The sequence below is a fragment of the Nestor notabilis genome, unplaced genomic scaffold (genome assembly GCF_000696875.1).
Source record: "Nestor notabilis isolate BGI_N333 unplaced genomic scaffold, ASM69687v1 scaffold3588, whole genome shotgun sequence".
NCBI classification, from domain to species: Eukaryota; Metazoa; Chordata; class Aves; order Psittaciformes; family Psittacidae; genus Nestor; species Nestor notabilis.
The window spans coordinates 48,973-68,407 of NW_009938585.1; the positions used below are offsets into that span (position 1 = coordinate 48,973).

The following is a 19,435-nucleotide window of genomic DNA, read 5'->3' on the forward strand; positions in this document are numbered from 1 at the left end:
TACAGTAATTACAGCCAAGACTGAAAAAGTAGGGTCTAAATTTAGGCTTCTCAGCAGAAATTAAAGTACACAAGTCATAGGTTTCCTTAAGTTATACCTCCCTACATCAGCATTCTTAAAGGTGGGGAGAGGGGGGAACTGCCAGACTTTAAGTAGGGTGAATTTTCCCAATTTTCAAATATATTTATTACCCTGACACAAATCAAATCTAAACTTCATCATTATTGATCATTACTTTTCCAAACTTTCTAATACAGGCTTTTAGAAAGCAAGCTGTTTTCAGTGCCTCCCGAGAAGTGTGAAGCTCCCGGTAGGAGATTAGAGAACGGCATTTACCCAGGGTGAACACCAACAATGAGATATAACTTAGCCCCAGCCCCCTGAAATGAAGGAGTTTTAGGTTTCCCTTAACCTGCAAGTTGCCCTGTGAGGACCGCAGGAGCTGTTTTAGTTTGTACACCACAGCTTCATAGCAGAGCTGCTAAATGAACAACCCCCAGTAACCACAGGTAAAAGGGAACTTCTGCCTCACCAGCCACAACCCTCAGAGTAACCCAACCTATTTGAGGCTGTTTCTGTGCTACGAAGAGCAAGCAGGGAGCAGTGAAAGCAGATACTCTCTAACTGCTCCCCAGCTCAGCTCCACTGTGGGATTTAAGACAGACCTCGAGGCCTGCCTGTAAATAAAGAGCAGGCTCCAGCCTTGCAAACTAGGGCGTGCTTGAAAAGTGTTTTGGAGATGTAAAGAGGAGGCTGTCACTTAGCAGAGCCTAAGTATTAAATAACGATAACCATTTAACATTCCTGCAGAGCCTTTTGAGTCAACAACTTGTCACCCTGGGCTTGGCTGACAGAAGGGTAGAAGAGCCACGCAGAGCATGCAAAGTTCCCTTTGGATCTCTTCAATTTCTCTCTCAGGGCTTGAATTTCTTACAATTTATTTTTCTTCCAGTATCTCACCTTCAGAACAGGTTATGTATTTTGGTGCTGCTCTGCCACCTTGCCTGAATTCAATTTTTATTCAAGTACAGACATAGAAAGGAAAACAGAAGATTATTTTACAAGAAATCTCTGATGGCTACTGATGTTTCTGGCACAGCCTATTTTGTTTCCTGTGGAGATTTTTGTTTATATGTATATATTTGTTATCACTCTTACAGATGGATGTGGTAAGCTGTGTACACTTAACTAGGGTATAGTGTACATGTTTGTTGTCCATCACTCACCAATAAAGAGATTCTTATTTTCAATACAGCAAAAGTTCAATCAGCAGGATGTGATCATAGAATAATACATCTTCCACACTGAACAGATGTATCATGGTATGTGCTAAAAGGTGACACCAGTTACTCTGAGAAGACTCCATGCTTCTAAAGCTAAATGGATGCTTTATTGAGATCAACATCTATAAAGCAGCTAGAACTACAGATACATCTACCACTTTAGGCACATCCCTATAGACCAGTATCTCAGTGTGTGTCCACCAAGCTGTTCCTTACCAAACCAAAACCCAAAAACCTCTGCTCTCATTTTGAAGTTTAATAATGGTTTAAAAGTTCTGCATGGGGGTGTGTGTGTGGTTTTGTGTTTGTTTTTTTGTTTTTTTAAATATATCAATTCCTTATTCCTCTATCTTTTCTGAAAAGTTTGTTGACCTATTGAGACTGGCACACAATATGCTGTTTACCACGTTTTTATCGCATCCTCTTAGTCTTCCTACCTCTTTTTCTGTGTTAATACCTTTAGGTGATGTTCGCACTCTGTGGCCACCTTCACTACTTTGGGAGAATTTACATTACATGTATCAGCAACACACACGAGTAATTTCTTCTGACCTTCCTAAAACAGGAAGGCCAATTGATAAGCCTCCTGCTTAGAGCTTTCTCCTTAATATCATGATGTGGCACAGCCTTCTACAAAGCTAATATACTTTTTGCCTGTTAATAATCATGAACCTACGACTTTTTCAGATCAGTTGTGTCTTGCGACTGCTTACATCAGGTCATTCCTTTTCCTACTGTCTTTTGTTGCTTATTTGCCTCCTGGACACAGACAAATATCTAGGAACATCAAGAAGTCCTTGTAATTCTCAATGTAGAGGACTGGGGTTAACCTTGTTTTTTCACACCTGCTTCTTTGTTCTGTCCATCATTTCTCCCAACAGTGTAGCACCGCTACCCTGGAAGCAAAGGTCAGATTCTCCAAGCTAACTTATGGATCAGCAACCCTCTCTGCTCTCTAGAGTTCATTGCACAGGCATCACTTCTGCTCATTTCCTAAGCATTGACTAGCAGGCATGCTACAGGCACCAAGACATCTCTCTATGACTGTTGCTGGACAGGAGAACTGGGTTTGTTTCATAGCTGACAGTTGCATGAAGTGCAAGTATATAACTGTACCACAGAAATTTAAAGACTATTGAAGCTTAAAACTTAAAGCCTTAAATAAATTTCTTATTCTTTTGAGACAGATGAGTTAACATGCTGGTTTGGAGGCCTGTGGATTATTTAATTTGAGATCAGATTACAGCAGGGATCAGAAGCTCTAAAGACACCCTATAATTAATACATAGAAAAAACAGCGAGAATTTGCCATTCTGTCTGCAGACTAGACCAGGCCAGGTTTGAATTCAAGTTCTAAAGGGAAAACAAAACAATCACAAAGTACCAGGGGGAACAAACCTCAGATCTGTTGAGGCGAGCAGAAGCAATCCTCCAAGGAGGAGCCTGCAAAATGCCAGCAGCGTGACCTTGCAAGAAGCAGTAGGAATCACGGTTGTATATACAGTGGAAGCAAACGCAGCCATAAGAAGTGTCCAGTCTGTGGACAGAAACAAGGGGTTTAAAAGATAATCGGTAAAAGCTACAGAGAAAGGACTAAAGAGAGTCTGTGTCCAAATTAACACGAAAAACTGCTTTGTGGAAGTGTTTAAAGGACACTCAATAAAATGAAGCCCTGAACATAGATGGATTCCTTTTTACTTACAGGTAAATTAGACACAGAGTTTCACAAGAAAACATAGTCAAGTAAAAAGCAAACCATAGACTAGGAGAACAGCTCATATATATCTATAAAAATGTATCTATATATATAAAGATATATACCCACACACACATATAGTGGGCATCTGAGAGTTTGGTGATGTGGTGACAAGATTGCTATCTGGAGTGCTGGCACAATTTCATCCCTAGGATGGCTATTCTGTTTACATGTGTCTCAGGTAGGCACTTGAATGTGTGAGAAGAGCGACAGCTGAGTTGACCTGTCATAAAGTTTAGTGCTCAGTCTAGGGTGTTTTTTCTACTCTGCCAGAAAAATCATAAATCCAAGTACTTGCAGGACCAATTCACTCCGTCTTAATGAAGGTGTTCAGAACAGCCTGTGGCACATAGACATTTCCAGCTCTCACCACTGGCTAATGGAAACCCCAAACCTTCCTCCAGTCACCCAGCTTGACTTCCCTCCCCTCATCATGTTCATCTGAATTCTTAAGACTTCACCTTTCAACCATTCAGAAACAACCAGAACACAGGCTACGTACTGAAAGCTCTGCAATACCAGACATATATACATGCAGAGAGAAACTGAAGCGTGCAACAGTGGTACTCCCACTGCAGGAAGCTGGTTCTGACTTCCACATGGAAGTAACTAACCACAGGCAGAGCCACAGAAAGAGGAGGGAGATTCTGGAGCATGGAGAGTAAAGACAAAAGAAAGTGAGCTATCAAATAAAACCTGTGGGGCACTACAAAGACCCAAGCTGAAAGCAACTGACAACAAATGAACATGTATTATCAGCTGCATATACAGCTTTCCCCTACGTGGTGGAGTCTGAATAGATGAGATTGTTTATACTTGACCACCCGAATGAGGTACACAAGTTCTTTGCCCTAAAATGAGCTGGCTTATCCACTGTTAAAGGAAAGCCTCACTGCAGCCAGGTGTTCTGAGTCAGGGTTCCCATTAATCACTATCTAAGCATGCTGCAGAGACACTGTATAAAAAGAGAGGAAAAAGGTCTGACAAAGTACAAAGGGAGAAGAAGCCAAAAAAAAACAAATCGGAACATAAGCAATCCAAGTCTGGAATAGTTGGAAACCAGAGTGGACATTCCTCACTTCTGGTATCAGAAAGACATTTTCAGCTCTGCTGAAAGAGGCTTTTTGTATCCTCTTCCCCTGCTTCTAGCTGCTCTGTAACACAGCTCAGTTAGACAACATGGCATAACTGGTGGGAATCCCCAGCAAGCTATAAATCCCAGGTCATGTAGCACCATGGTCCTACATTTTCTGAGGGTTTCTTCTTGATTACTTAAGAATTCATCCGCACAGAGATATTTGATGAATTACTAAGACAAATTCTCCCCTCTGACTTCTTGGGCACCCGATCCTGCTTCCAAAAATATGAATATAGAGAGTTCACCAGAATAGCCCCTGAAGACACACATTAATCCCTGTGTGGATTAATGAGGCTAACCCACACAGATATGCTGAAAGCCATCAACTGACTGACCTACTGATGGCTTGCAGACCAACACTGACTTCTGTGTAAGACTTCATCAGCTCACTCACATGTTGAATCAGGCCATATTTTAAGGGGAAGACATTTATACTAAAACAGGTTTTCTCTCCCTTGCAACTATAATTTTGTTTTAGTTTACTTAATGCTTTCTTCAACATTAGAAAAAGCACAGAACAAAGGATCTACATTAACAGATTTAAAAATAAATATATACATGTATAGGAAAAAAACATAATGTAGAAGAGACTTTGTGGTTATTTTTAGCTGACATAATAGGTTAATTCAGTGCAATAAAGCCTATCAACTTGTGAATGACTACAAAATCACTTGCATAGTAAAGATGAATGCATTCCAGTAATTTTTTTCCTATGCAGGTGTTATTGCTCCACTGCAGTGGGGCAAGTCAAGCTCAAGTCAGAGCTCTGAGATGAGGCAGATCGGACATCACAGCTCACACAACAGGAACTGCATGGAAATGCTGCTTTATTTCCACCAGATGCACAGGCAGCACAAATGGGGTTTTCCTATAGCTTTTTTTTCCCCTCATCCCTATAGGTTAAGATGGACAATACTGGGTTATGCTGATTGCCCCTTACAGAGGGGAAACAGCATGTCAAGTTTCATCCTCCCCATTCCACCCCAAAGCTGAGCAACAATCACCTCGCTTCCTGTTGACAACAAATGGCTGTGACCAAGTCGTTCACCAGCCCAGCCTTAGTGGTGCTTCTGTGATAAATAGCATGTGATTTTCCATGAGGAAATGGTTAATTCAAACAAAACCTTTATATTTTGAGCTTACTTTGGCACCTGGTTTTCATGTCAGCATTATATGAGTATCAACAGGAATGCAAAAGACTATGACAGAATCATCCAGGCGACAGGCGACTGTACATGTAACAGCATCCATGAACATCAAGCAGCTAATGTGCTAGTTTTGAGAAGAAAGCTTCCTTACTGACAAGAAGTCACTCATGCTAATTGAAGTCCCATGCTTGGTTACAGTAAATGACAAATAACTCAGGATCTTACATGAGAAAGCTTTCCTTTGATACATCTGCAGGCTTGTCGTGCTTTTTTGACTTATTGTAAAATAAAGACACAGGACAGGAGGCTTTTGAGACTCCAAAAACATGAAGAAAAATAATGGAACTCATTACTGAGCAGTTTTGACTTGTTTGAGGTCTGCTTTTGCTAGTGAATGGAACAAATGATGTTACGGGGTGAAAGCTGCCAAGTTTCATTAGAGTACTTCTGTGAAAGTGTATGATCTCAGAGGCTATACATGTCAATTTACAGTAGAGTTTAGATTAAAGTGATGAATGTGTATCTAGTGTACATTTAAATGCAATTTTAAAAGAAAACCAAGCTGGGGCCTTCCTGTTCAACATGCCACTGCAGATTCTCCAGTGTAAAAGCAGAGCACCTCAAGCTGTTGTTAGCCTCTACTGGTGAACAACACTATTTAATTAAATGTCTGCTACACCTGTAAAGTTCATTTCCTAACCCTGGCTTCAGCTATCAGAGTACAAGTAGTTTGAACAGTGTTTCATATCTGCTTGATGGGTAAAAGCTGTCAGAAGGTCCTGTCAAACATGAAACAGAGTAAAAGATGAATTTCCCAGTAAACACAGTTGTATTTTTTTCCTCTCTTTAGCTCAGGACGCTGGTTACCATTTCATTGTTTCCCTTCACAGTGGGCAGCCCAAGTACTCGTTCCTCCTGAAACCATTTTAGTATTGTTCTACTCTTTTTACACAAAAGGCCATTCACTGAACCAGGCGCATGAAGAAAACAAGAAGAGCGAGGGTGCTATACTCTTACCTAGGAGTGTGGCAAGTCCGTTCTCCAGCGAGGATGTATTTAGGTATTTTTATCTCCCCGTTTACAACACACACCCAAACCACAGCTAAACTTACACAACTAGAAACTCCAATTCTGCCATTAATTTCATGGAGTACAGGAGCAAGCTTCCTGCTTATGTCTCACATATTTCCTTTGAATGGGGTAGGTGGTGCCAGGCCTGCATGAGGAACTACACATTACCTGCAAAGCATTACCACTGCAGAGAACCTCCACGTCGAAACCTTCCCAACTGAAAACTTACTGTCAGTGCAGAGCAGCAGACAGAGGATGTTCTTGGGCTCAGCTGCTCCCCTGGCTATGCTGACACCTTTGGTCTCTAACCCTAAGCTGGTCCAGGCAGCAGCTGGCTATGCAGTACTCCAGCTGTACTTTATGGCAAGTAGCTGCGTGCATTTGGAGGAAACTTCACTTTTTTTTAAATCAGGTCTGTTTAAACTGAAATTGAACATTGTGCTTGTAGAAACAGGACCTACCAGCATCTGCTGGCAGCTGTGCTGATCCACACACAGCTCCTCTTCAGTGCGTGACATAGGAAACTGGGGAACGGACTCTGCTTTCTGTTACGTGACTGCAGGTCTGCTGACTTCAGCTCTGCTATCTGGACGCAGCAGGCCAAGAACCAGAGGCAGAGATGCAAGCAGACACCAGCCTAAGGAGTAGGAATGTTGCTTCGTGCAAAGAACAGTCTGAAAATCTCTAGCTCTCTCCACAAGCTGCAGTAATATCCGTGTGCATTTAGGTGGGAGCAGGACTTTGAACCATCTAATTAGCTGAAGAATGAGGTAATCAGCAGCAAGCTAATGCCTAGAAAATAGGTATGTATTTTTAAGTGTCAGGGGAGACTTCAGAGGGTAAGACCATCGGTCGTAGATAAGCAGTAAGGCATCAGAATGATACTCGAGTGGTATTCTGGTTTACACCGCAGCCCTCAAGTTAAGAAACAAAGGCCAGTAAAATAAGAAGTTGTGTTTACTGGGTCCCTAGACTTGCCATCTAATACAGCTATTCATCAAAATACTGCATGCTTTTTGCATGACACACGTCTTGTTCAATCAATGGAAAGCTGCTAAAAATCTCCTAAATATCCTATTCTAAACAACGCTTAGCAGCTACAACCAGAGCCTGATTTTGATTTATTGAATAATTTGACCGGAGAACACCTTAAGTCACAACAACATTAAGTGCAATAACTTTTCATTCCTTTGCTGAACACCATATGAAATTAAACAAAATAAAAATTGACAGCACCAAGTTATCCTGAATGTATTCCAGATGGATTAAGTTCCCCTATGTATTAAATGGAGATTTTTAGCTTGGGTTTGACACTGCATTTCACCAGCTCCCAACACCAAATCAAAAATAACCTAGGATGTGTTACCAATTCCATTTTAAATCTAAATATTTCTGATACTAATTACGGAGCAAAGGGAAAATGTTGAAGACATTTCAACTTGAACAGCCCTGCCATTCTGATTAAAAAATATCAGCTTTACATCTGCAAGGAATTTATGAAGTGGACTCTTTACAAATTGTTACGGAGCAATTTGTGCACAGTTAGTTCTTTGTTTAATCGAGAAATCTGCCCAAACCCTGATTGTGTGCTTATTTCCCTAAGGCTGGGAGTGAAGGTTATTTCATTATGCCTTTTGGGAGCAGCAATCTATCTAATACGTTTCTGAATTATTCCAGACTGAGCCGAAGCTGAACATGAGAACAAAGCCCTGCTTCCACAGCAGAAAGACCAGCCTAACTCCCAGCTGGGAAGATTTAGGCAGAGATTTATAAGTACAAACACTGAAGAAATTTGTAAGTAATTGCATGTATTTGCTCTCTGTTGTGGTGTGCAGTAAACTAATATTTATTAAAACATATCAGCACAGTACTGCTCATTACACCCTTCCCAGTCTCTTCTTGCAAGGTTTTAATGAAGGTTTGGTTTGGGTTTTTTTTCCTTTATTCTTTCAGAGCAAGAGTGCTAACGAAAGAGGGCAACAGAAATCAGGATCACTGACTGATGCCTGCTGTTTATGGAGGTTATAATGTACACAAACCCCATCTCTGTAATTACACAGAATATTGTAATTGCTGTCAGTGAGCAGACAGGAAATATACTACTCCTACCCACTCTATTTACCAAGAACAAACATCTTCTGGAATGTATGCATCTTCACAAACCATCACCTTTGGAAAGTTAACTGTGAGATACTCAACCACACCATTATCTACCTTTTGTGTTTCTTGCTACATAAAGAAATAGCCATGTGTTTCATTAGTGCCTACACACTGTAGGTACGCACTCTGCAAGAACACTTAGTTTAGTCACTGCTGCGGTCTGAAGTGTTGGTTTAGCCAGCACTGGTAAAGCCTTAGTGGTCCTGAGTACGAGTTACTTCAGAGATCACTTCATTCAGTGCCCAGAATATGGCACTAAGGATCACCACATTTAACTGTCACGGTGGGAACCCCATTTAATGGAAACACAGGTGGGTTTTTGGGAAGAGTGGGATTTTCTTTCATGGTATTTTCCTCTCCAAAAGTTTTGTTCAAGTCTGAGCTAAACTTAAGTCACCTTAAGTTTAAGCAAACGGTAGCCATTTGCTTTCCAAAGGTTTCCTAACAAAGGGGACACTTGGAGAAGCCAGAGCAATATCTGATATTGGAGAAGGCCAGGGATATCCAGATTTATTCCATGAAACCATGGTCCAAAACTGCCTACTCCAAATATAATTTGTTTCAAGTCTGCTTAATGTTGCTAGGTGGTAGAAGCGTACCTAACACATCATTCCAAACTCTTATCAATTTAAAAGTAAAGAAAGAAGTGGCTGCGGACATAAATTGGACTCTGTCCCTGTACCTTCATCAGGTAATGGAACATAGTTTCCCCATCTACATGAACCTTCATCACAACCTAAACTGGTAAGATTTTACAGTATTTTATGACATTAAACTGTTTTAAGAGGGCACAGTCTCTGTTTAAGTTTATTTGAAAGCAAATATTCCTGTTCAGCACTTGAAATATCCAAAAAAAAGATGCTCCCACATCATCCTGTACAGAGAGTTCAAAAGGAAACGGTAACACAGAGCTTTGGTAAAAATTTAATGTATAGCTAGTGACTTGCACTTGGGGTTTTTAGGAATATACCGTAAGTACTTAGCATAATACACCAGGTTTATTACTCTTTCATGCAAGATTTTTTGTGTAGTTCTTCATATTTTGACATTAGAGCTACAAGAGCAGCACCTGGGGTTTTCAAACCAATAGTCAGAATTTAGCCTGCCTCTTTCTACTACGAAGCTAAAATAACGCGTAATTACTTGGAATTGAGTTAATATAGCTTAAAGTTGATAAGAATAGTGTGCTTATTTACTACGTGGGCAATTTAAGATTTATGACAACCTTAACTATTAATTTTCACGTTTCTAAGTGTTGGGATTGTCTAAACTATGAGACAGGTTAACTCCACTGTTTTCACTTAGCAACTGTAACTGGCTATTAAAAGGAGTTTTCTTTTCAGAGTTTCCCCATGAGGTCTCTGCACTATTTTCTTCATCCAACTTCCTTTCTTTCTATGAGGATACCTAAAAGTTTCAGCCTTGTTGCACAAAAGCACTCTATTAGGGACAATAATTAAACCGACGCTCAACGTTAAGAGATTTTTTGGTAACAATCTGCAGTTTGTGGAATACAAGGACACGAATAAATGCTGCAATATGACAATAAACTTAAGAATATGTTTTGCTTTTTAAAAAACCTCTTTCAGTAAGTGTGAAAAAACAACCATGGGCCCATCATGTAAAAATGAAGGTGTGAGTAGAGCCGGCCAGGCTGATAATTGCTCCCCTGGGACCTGCCATGTTCACTGCACACCTGACAACATCTGCACTTTCATTATGAAGCAGAATTAACCACGTGCATTACAGCACAGCTTATTTTCACCTTGGTTACTGGCAAAATACACACAAAGATGATATCACAGTCCAAAACTAGAAGTTAGGGCCAAGATTTGCAGAATTCCAAGTTAAGCTGTAAAAGTGGGATTCACCTTACTACGCCTTCAGAGTGTGAGTCCTATTAATCTGAGATCCCATTAAGTCAAGAGAAAATACTCTTAAGATTACCAAGCACCCAAGAGCTTCCAAAAAACTCCCAGAAACTCTGATGCTCAGTACTTCTGAAAATTCTACCATTTATTTTACATTGCTGCCCCAAGCTCTAGTTTGACTCCACATGGTTCCTTAAGCAATGTTCACAGCTTAAACAGTAATTAACCGTCTAAATACTGACCCAATCTCAGTTCTTAAGCTGCTTCATGTGAAAAAACACTTTGAAAGAACATCTATGAGATGAAGGGTTAAAAAGTTATCCATATTGAAAACCAGGCTAGGAGCAAAGATTTGAGTCCACTTTGAAAGCCTTTCTGGTTAATTAGTAAGGCATGGGCTTAGCACATTAGACAAAGGCTTTTATTTGCAGTTTTGCCACAAACTTCCTTGGAGATCTCCAACAACTCTCAACCTCTGTGCCTGTCAGTTGCTACAAATGCAAAATGGGTCTGTGCACACTGCTTTGAAAGAAAAATAGCACTTCATACAGAACACATGACATGGGGCCTCTCAATCAAACCCCTGGAATTTTACTTCGGGGGGGGGGGAAGCATGGGTCAGTGACGAAAATTCTCCACTACTAGCTGCTCTATATTGACTTTATTTATGATAAACCATGTTTAACAAGTGCTTTACTATCTTAGAAAACTGCTTTCTTTAGCAGATGGGAAGATTTACTTCCCCAAATTATACCTTGTAAAAAAAATAGCGTATGTACCATGAAACAACAAACAGACAATAGACCAAAATATCAAAGAGGAATGACTTCTACTCAGCTAGTTTTAGAAGTACTTCATCTGTGTTCTTGTTTTCAGAAGATTATAAGATCTAATCCTGAACATACTTGCAAGCCTTGAGGTGTTTTGGGTGGGGTGGGGAAGGGCTTCATCCCTAACAGGTCCAAAATTGGTTTGTGTGCTTCACAGGATGAGACCTTCTGCTTTGCTGAATGAGCTCTGCCTATCTGCCAAGCCAAGGCCAGACCCCACTGTTCCATACCGTACCATCCCAAACATAGGAAAAACCCTGATTGCCACCTTATGGGAGACCTGTATGTTCTTCCAAAGCTGCAGCTAGTGCTCAGACACTGAGAAAATGAGCTGACACCTATTGAGTGGTCAAAATCTATCAGAGCTGCTTGAATGACATTCTGCTCTGCCACCCAGTATTCAGGCCCTTGCTGTATCTCACAGGCTACACTGATACTGCCTTTCCCAAGACAGTTCTGTAGCACAAGCAAGCTCAGGACAGGATCTAACAGAACAGAGTCCACAGAAATAATCTATTGGTTCGAAGATTTTCATTTCTTACATCATGAATGGAAGACATAAGTAAATTCCATGTGGCTCTAGCTTTGGGAGACAAGAGGCCAGGAAGAAAGCATGCAAAGAGGGAAGGAAAATTGATGGTTCTGGGGATGTATGAGCACAGATGAAACTAAGCCTGGAAGGTAAGGGAGAGTCAAGGTTTATCCTTGTTTTCTGTGAAAAGTTTGGATGACCTTGATGGAAAGAGAAGACCAAGCTGTTGTGCACGAGGAGCCACCCTAAAAGTCTCTGAAGAAAGACAATTTGGAAATCCATCCAGCTTTTCGTTTTCCCTAATCAAACTCTTTGTTAATGGGATCTGCATCTACGCAACAGCTGGCAACTAAAATCCAGTGCAACAATTTAACTGAGGTGAATTCCTACAGTTCTCGCAAATCACATTGTATTTGATAGATTTCTTGAGTATATGTTTCTTCTTGCAGGGCCAGTACCTACAGTTCCTATGGTCACTTCTGAAAGAAATCTGTAATACTGCTAACAGCATTCAGCAGCTGTATGGTATGGATGCAAATACTTCATACACACACTTCTGTTGTATTGCCTTTTGTTTTCGGACTGGGAAATAGTCTCTAAATGCCAATAAAAAGACAATCTGGTGTAAGCATCAGATTTACTTTGAACAAGTCCTTGTCCATTACACACTTGTTAACCTGAGATCAGTTTGGATTAAAATTTTGTTCCTTCCTAACAAAAAAGGCTCCTAATATAAAATACAGCATTTACTAACATAGAAATATTTTAGACTAATGAGAGGTATAAAGCCCCAAAGCTGTGATGAAATATTTAATATATGTAATAGAAATACACACACCCCTATATATTTGTACACAGAGAGGTTTGGGTAGCACATGCTGTAGTAGATTTATGTAACGACTTACAAAACCCTATTTTTAGCCACTAACTTCTTGGAAACTTCTTTTTCAGGAGTTATGTTTGCCATGCTTGTTCTCCTGTTGAGCGAACTCAAGTACCATGGTTTTGGTTTATGTCACAACCTAACAGGTTTTCATTTTCATGTATTGTTTTCCTCTCACAATGAAAGAATGGCTGAACTTTACAGTCTGAACTCCCAGGATGGCTGACCCCAACAATTTACCAGGTGCTTCTGTTGATTTAGAAAACACAAATACTAATATTAGTAAATGCTACCATGGTGTATGGACAAACAGCAGAAGAGCCTGCCACTTCCCTGTCTCCAGGAGACATTATTTCTCACACCCTGGGTAAAAGCAGGCCTAGGAGTCAGCCCCAGGACCCTGAAGGCAACTCTACCCATCGCTTGCCTCACTACTGACTGTGCAGCTGAATCACTGGACACCACACTTCAGGATCACATTCCCATCAAGCAGTCCAAAACCAGCACTTCGCCTTCGTCCCATCCTGCCCACTTGCCTTTAGGATGGAAAGGGAAGGGAGCCAGGGCTCTTAACAGAATAGGTCACAACTTGGCTCGGTACAGCCAAGCGCATTTTCCACCTTAAACACACTCAGCCACTCTGCGCTGGGGAGTTGTTAAACTGCAGCATGGACTTTTGGTTTGAAAAGATGCCTCATAACGGCACCTTACATCAAAATGACACAAACAGCCATTAAATTCAATTAAATACTTAGCACTGGCAGTTATCATGCATTTGTCACGAGGTGGAAAATCCTCACACTCCCTGTATTTTATGAAGTCAGAAATGTAACAGCAAGCCTCGGAATAGTTCTACACAAGCCTAAATTGCTGACAATTAGTTCGAATGTGAAATTAAAGACAGGGACATAAATTTAACATCACATTCAAAGTGTATGTATCTTAGAGACAGTAAGTATAGATTATTCTGTTTATATATTCAGTATATACAGATCAAGACTACAGCTAAAGCACTTAATTGCATGTGTATAGATAAATCAGGTGTGTCTGTATATTAGGCTGCCAAGAATGTGCCTCTGTTTCTTCAGAAGACGGGTCTTCTTGAAGGGATCTACAACACCTCACATCATGACGTATTTTATTACCTTGATTTTAGTTAATCTTTTTTTCCTTAGTTTCCTGCTTCTCCCACTCTCCCCCAGCACCGCTCAGAATTAGCTATGAGGGAAAAAATTTGTATGGGCAGAATTTAACAATCTCCACAAATACAGTAAAAATTAAATATGTGCATTACTCAAACTATGTACAGTTTAGAACTGTAAGAGTGTATGAAGGTCACAGGCATATTTTATGGTAATAATGGCACCATACAGTTTTATACAGCCACCATTAGCTATAGGGTTTCCTATAATACTTTTTATATGTAAAGAAAACTAATCTGCTATACATGCATTACAAGCACTTTTCAACACACCACATAACTTCCAAACAGAACACTTGAAAAACAACCCTGAAGGCTTGTGAAGGTGCTGTTTTGCTTGCCTTTTCTTTATAAAGTAAAATCACCACATAACTAATGAGCAGGTACCTTGTAGGCAACAACGCACAACTCATGATTTCACCCCAAAAGGATCCAACTTACAGCTATTACTGAGTTTTCTAGGTGGATTTCTTTTTTCTTTTAAGTAAAACACACTATCACCTTCCCTAGTAACCTGAATTAAGGCCATCAAGCTGCTTCACATGGGTTCAGATAAGCCAAATTTAAGGATTTCTACTACATGATAGAGATGTGCCCCTTAAGCTATTTCACACCCTCAGAGCAGTAAGTTTACTTTTACCTGTCAGGGTCACTGATACTCTTTTTACTTAACCAACATGAACTTTCGTCTTACTTTTACCTCAACCACCATCTTAAAGTTACAGCATGAAAATGACTTTATAACACTTTGTTCAATTAGGGAAATAATGAACGAATGACAGTTCAGAGTAATGTTCCTTTCTCTGGAATCAAGGCTGCATGCCTTTTTTCCATCTCCAAGATGCAGTCTGTGATAGAGTTATACAAAAACAGTACCAATAAGAGAACACACCAACGGGCAGGAAGGCACTTGCCTCCTTTCACATCACCAAACCCAGGGTATGATTCCCACATGCTTCCATGCTGCACTCTGATTGCTGCGATTTCACCAAGAGCAGGTTTTGCCCCTTGAAGAAAGTGGTAAATGTTTTTTCATAAACAAACCCTTTTAAGTGCTTATGCATCTTTTAATAAATTAATGCTGATTATTTACAACACTGCCATATCCTGAATGCTCTTCTCTGAGCTGAAAGGCACAAATACAAAATCCAGTAGTGAAGGCACAGGAATAAACTGGCAATAGGATGATTTCTGACTCTGAAGCTAAACATTATCACTCCCCTGCTTTAAAAAGGAGAAAAGGGGGGGGAGGTTGGGCACAGGAGAAGAACAGAAAAAAGACTGCCAAACCCAGCAGGCTAAGGAGAGTAACCGGAAGCGTGCAATTTACTGCTAATGGTTCAGTGTCTGCAAAGGACTGCTCAAGCTGTGCTCAACAAAAACTCAGTAACAGCCAAAGAGGGGAGCAAAAAAAGGCAAGATGTTTGGTTTTACTTTCTGTCAAATACAGTTAAATATGAAGCACTTAAAAAATTAGAATGAAAGAACGCAATAAGGCTTTGTACAGGTGGTACCCGAGGTCCCTGGCTGGGCCTTCAGACAAAACCATTCCCATGTAAACCTTAAAGAGGATTAATCCTCAAGGACCACTGTAACGAGACCTTAAAAGGCTGAACAACAGCAGCCTATCACGGAGGGAAGCAGTAGCCTGCTCCCAGAAGTCTTCTCTAGCAGAGTTACATCAAAGCAAACTGGGACCAGATAGCAGGATTCTGCAAGAATCCCTTATCTCAGCGCTAGCGGATGCTTCTCCTCTGATTGTCTTGAACTGCCACCTGTCCCAGGCATCTTTGAAGGCAACGCTAAGCCTGTGATGGATCTGACCTCCTCGAGCTGAGATTCTTTTATGTCTTTCTTCATTTTCTGCTCTGTTACATTCTTTCCCTGCAATGCACACTACATGAAACAAAGGGAGTTCTCACTCCTTGACTTACTGTCCCCAGCTATTTGAAAGCAAAAAACCCCAACAATGTTAAGGATTATACTCCACCCGCAATATGGAGCTGTCCTCAGGAGACAAGCCTCTTATTTTTGAGAGTTATAACTAGATGGCTTTTACACGAAGGGACTTTACAATGAGGTTCAGCATTGCTGGGAGCCAAGATATGAAAGCTGCGTATCAGAGATAGCTTAAAAACCAAAAAGGTTCATAATACACAAGTATATGAAGAATCACATTACAAAAATAAGCAGGAAAATAACCAGGAAGCAACAAGCCTCAGAGAAAACACCAAATCACTGCAGTGTATGCATGCATCCCATATTGCACGCAAATACCCTACAATACCAGTGTGCAGCATATTGTAACAGTGCCAAACCTATCCTAGATTAAAGCAAAAAGAGTTGACCTGTTCAAGTAAAACAGCAGTAATCAGGTCTCTCTCCCTAAGACAGACTGACATAAAGCATACACCCAGCTCACACAAAGGGTTTTACCATGGATGTCACGCATCAGGGTTTGTCTGTAAGCAGCAACCGTGTTCCCACCATCTTGGTGATATGTACTTCCAGAAGGCATCTGCCAGAGATAGAGCTGAAGATGGGTTCAAGGGGCTGGCATCAAGTGTTATTCTGATAGCTACAAGCCACAATATGCAAGTCACCAAAGTCCTAAAAAGGCTGGGCTGAGGACAAATTGTGCCATAGGTCCCACCTCTGGTTTCCCCACTCTTGCACTTAATTCTAGACCAGTTTTTAAGGCCTTTTCTTCTAAGTACATGGCACCATCAGAACAGGAAGCAAAGGACAGCTAGACTGAAGAGGACGTCGTCTGCCAGCAGCACCTCAGTTCCCTGCACTGACAAAATATAAGGGTGTCATTAGGTGCATTTACGTGGGGCTCATGGAAGTACTATGCAGCAGGATGGGAGCAGGAAGGAGAAAGCACCTTCTGCTTTGGAAGCTGCCTGGGAAATAACATTTGGGAGGATTCCATCAGCCATGTAAAAAGTGAGATTCTGCATCAAACAGCTGAGCTGGACCCTTGACCTCTCACCATTACACACAGGTAAGGAAAGACTGCAGCAAACCCTCTCTGTATACACCATCTTTTTGGGTGGTATACACCCACTATTAACATCTAAGGGAGGAACCACCACAGCAGCCTGTCAATCTGCCTCTCTGGTTTATAATGTACAGAGGATAAAATCACTACTGAATATAGCGTTAATCTATGATGCACAAGATAAGCAACTACTGTGATTGAGGATACGTGCCATTTCCTCACGAGAGCCCAGAAACACTTTTACAGCCAGCATTTGAGGTTTCATTCAGGTTTTGTGATTTATTTTTTTTATCATGGGAGCAGACAAAGCCAGATCAGGAGTCCGGCCTTCATTTATAAGGGGTTTCGTCCACTTGGCTTTATATGCCTACAAGCTGGTTTCAATTTAAATGAAGTTGACAAATCAAGAAAGACTAAAACCCTCTAAGAGTGTAAATAAGCATAGAGCATGGTCACCACCAATCCTAGGCAATGCAGGGGCATATATGAGCAGGCCATACATCAGACTTTCCAAATCAAACATCCCCAGCACTGGGCAGCTCAATGATTAGCCAGTGATATATGACTAGTGCTGCTCTTCTCCCTTCTAGTTGAAAGAAGAAAAAATTCCACTCATGTCATAGCAGCAATTTACGTTTTTGACGTCTGGCTCCAATTTTGTTGTTAAAAGCACTGTAGATCACTGGCCTTAATGCCCATTCAAATACTGCCCAGCATGAAACATGGTTTTGGTGCCAACAGCTTCCTATCACTGTACCACGCTGGTCCATCCCGGTAAAGTGAGCAACCACTGTTTATACAAAACACAGGCCTTGATCCAACAAACCTTATTCACCCAAGTAACCCAATGTCATTTCAGCAACTACATCTAACAGAAGTCAAAGCCAAAGCTGGAGCCTTTCAGCAGTGGTATCAGTAGGCAGGCTGGGGAAAATTCATACAAATCAAATGCACTACATTTTTATGCTAAGGAGTTTGACACACTGGAATGAAACTTATTTCAACACATTCTACCTCATTAGTTATTTGCTTCAACACTTGGTATGGTGTTACACTCAGCTGTTACCATAACCAGCCACTTACTGGCATATAACATATGCCATTACAACTAGCACAAGGAGCAGGTAAGATTAAAGGGTAGACTATAGGGCAACTGGGGATTACCCCAAAGTTCACTGAAGCCAGCAGCTGTCGATTCATTGAATTCATTGGGTTCTGGATCAGCACCGTTTGGCTGTTGGGAAAAATGATGGCTCAGGACAGCACTGAAATGTGAAAGGGAAACCAGAATGAGCAGCAGGGGCAAGCTCACAGCTCCCTTACTCAGTGTGAAGCCAAAAAAAAGCATAATTTGGATTAGAAAGTGATTCTGGTATCTGGAGAATTATCTGTGCTGAACTTCAAAAACTCAGCAGGACAAACTCCGAAAGACAATGCAAAACATTCTTTTCCCCTCTCTTACTATTCATTTTTAAAAGAAAGTACAAAGATGATGTACAAACCTCTGCATCCACACTCCCATGCACTCAACTGTCTTTCCTGCTGCTGTGTACTGACCACCACCACACATCAGGACAGCAGCAGTACTCTTTAAAACACAGCTACCAATACACTGGTGTTAAGCAGTGTACTGGTTACCCACACTGGTGGTTGCTGCCTTAGCTGTAAGTTATATGATCACAAATAAACGTAGCCAATATAACTCCAAAGGAGCTAGTGTTCCTGATGTGATCTCCAAACTCAGACATGACCCTCTACGCAAGCCTAAGAGCCCAAGTTGCAAGTAATTTAAATAGTATTAGTAAGAGTTTAAAGAATACTGTGTAAACTACCCAAAACCCAGGCTAAGAGGAAGCTAATTGGGTTGCTAGTTGTGAACAAAAGGAAGCAGAGGCTAAGAGGCTCTCCTCCCCCGTACTGAGCTCAATCAATAGGAATAAAGCTGTATCTGCTAGTGATCCTGAAAATGCAATCAGAGCATTTGAACTGTCTAAAAAGTAAAGGCCTGCTCAACCCTGGACTCCAACTGGAGGCTGAAGGTGGTACTGAGAGACTTCAGTGGGACAATCCTGAAGCTGCGCCTTGCCAACAGGAACCATGCTGCTGTCCAAGACCTCCCTTCACAAGCCCACACCATGGGGAGAGCGGGCCCCTGGTGCCCCAATGCTGCCGTTGTCTCCACTACCTGGCCTGAGGCATCCTCTGGGACAAAACACCTCCCTCCAGTGCCCACTCATTTTGGCTTCCCCCTACCCGCAAGGGCAGCACTGAGGAAGGATAGCACACATCTACATCTTGGTGACAAGCACCCAGGCTGCAAGAAAATTTACATAAGGGAATCATAGAAGGGTTAGGGCTGGAAAGGACTTTAAGATCATCTAGTTCCAACCCCCCTGCCATGACAGAGGAGAACCCTGTTGCAGACATCACTCACTTTGCAATCCAACTATTGCCACAGATTTCTTCACAAGAGCTGGATGACAGCAGTGGAGATGAGGATAAAAAGAACTGAATTTAAATGTTTGTTTTCCATATTTGGACACGGTGATTGAAACACT

At 41.2% G+C, this 19,435-nt stretch overlaps 1 protein-coding gene across 1 annotated transcript in view; it reads right to left on the reverse strand.

Moving 5' to 3' along the window:
- LOC104409510 (transcriptional activator GLI3-like) overlaps positions 1-19,435 on the reverse strand; it is a gene marked incomplete at its 3' end in the record, with an annotated part of 124,976 nt that overhangs the window by 46,970 nt on the left and 58,571 nt on the right. The gene's annotated exons all lie outside the window — the stretch shown is intronic.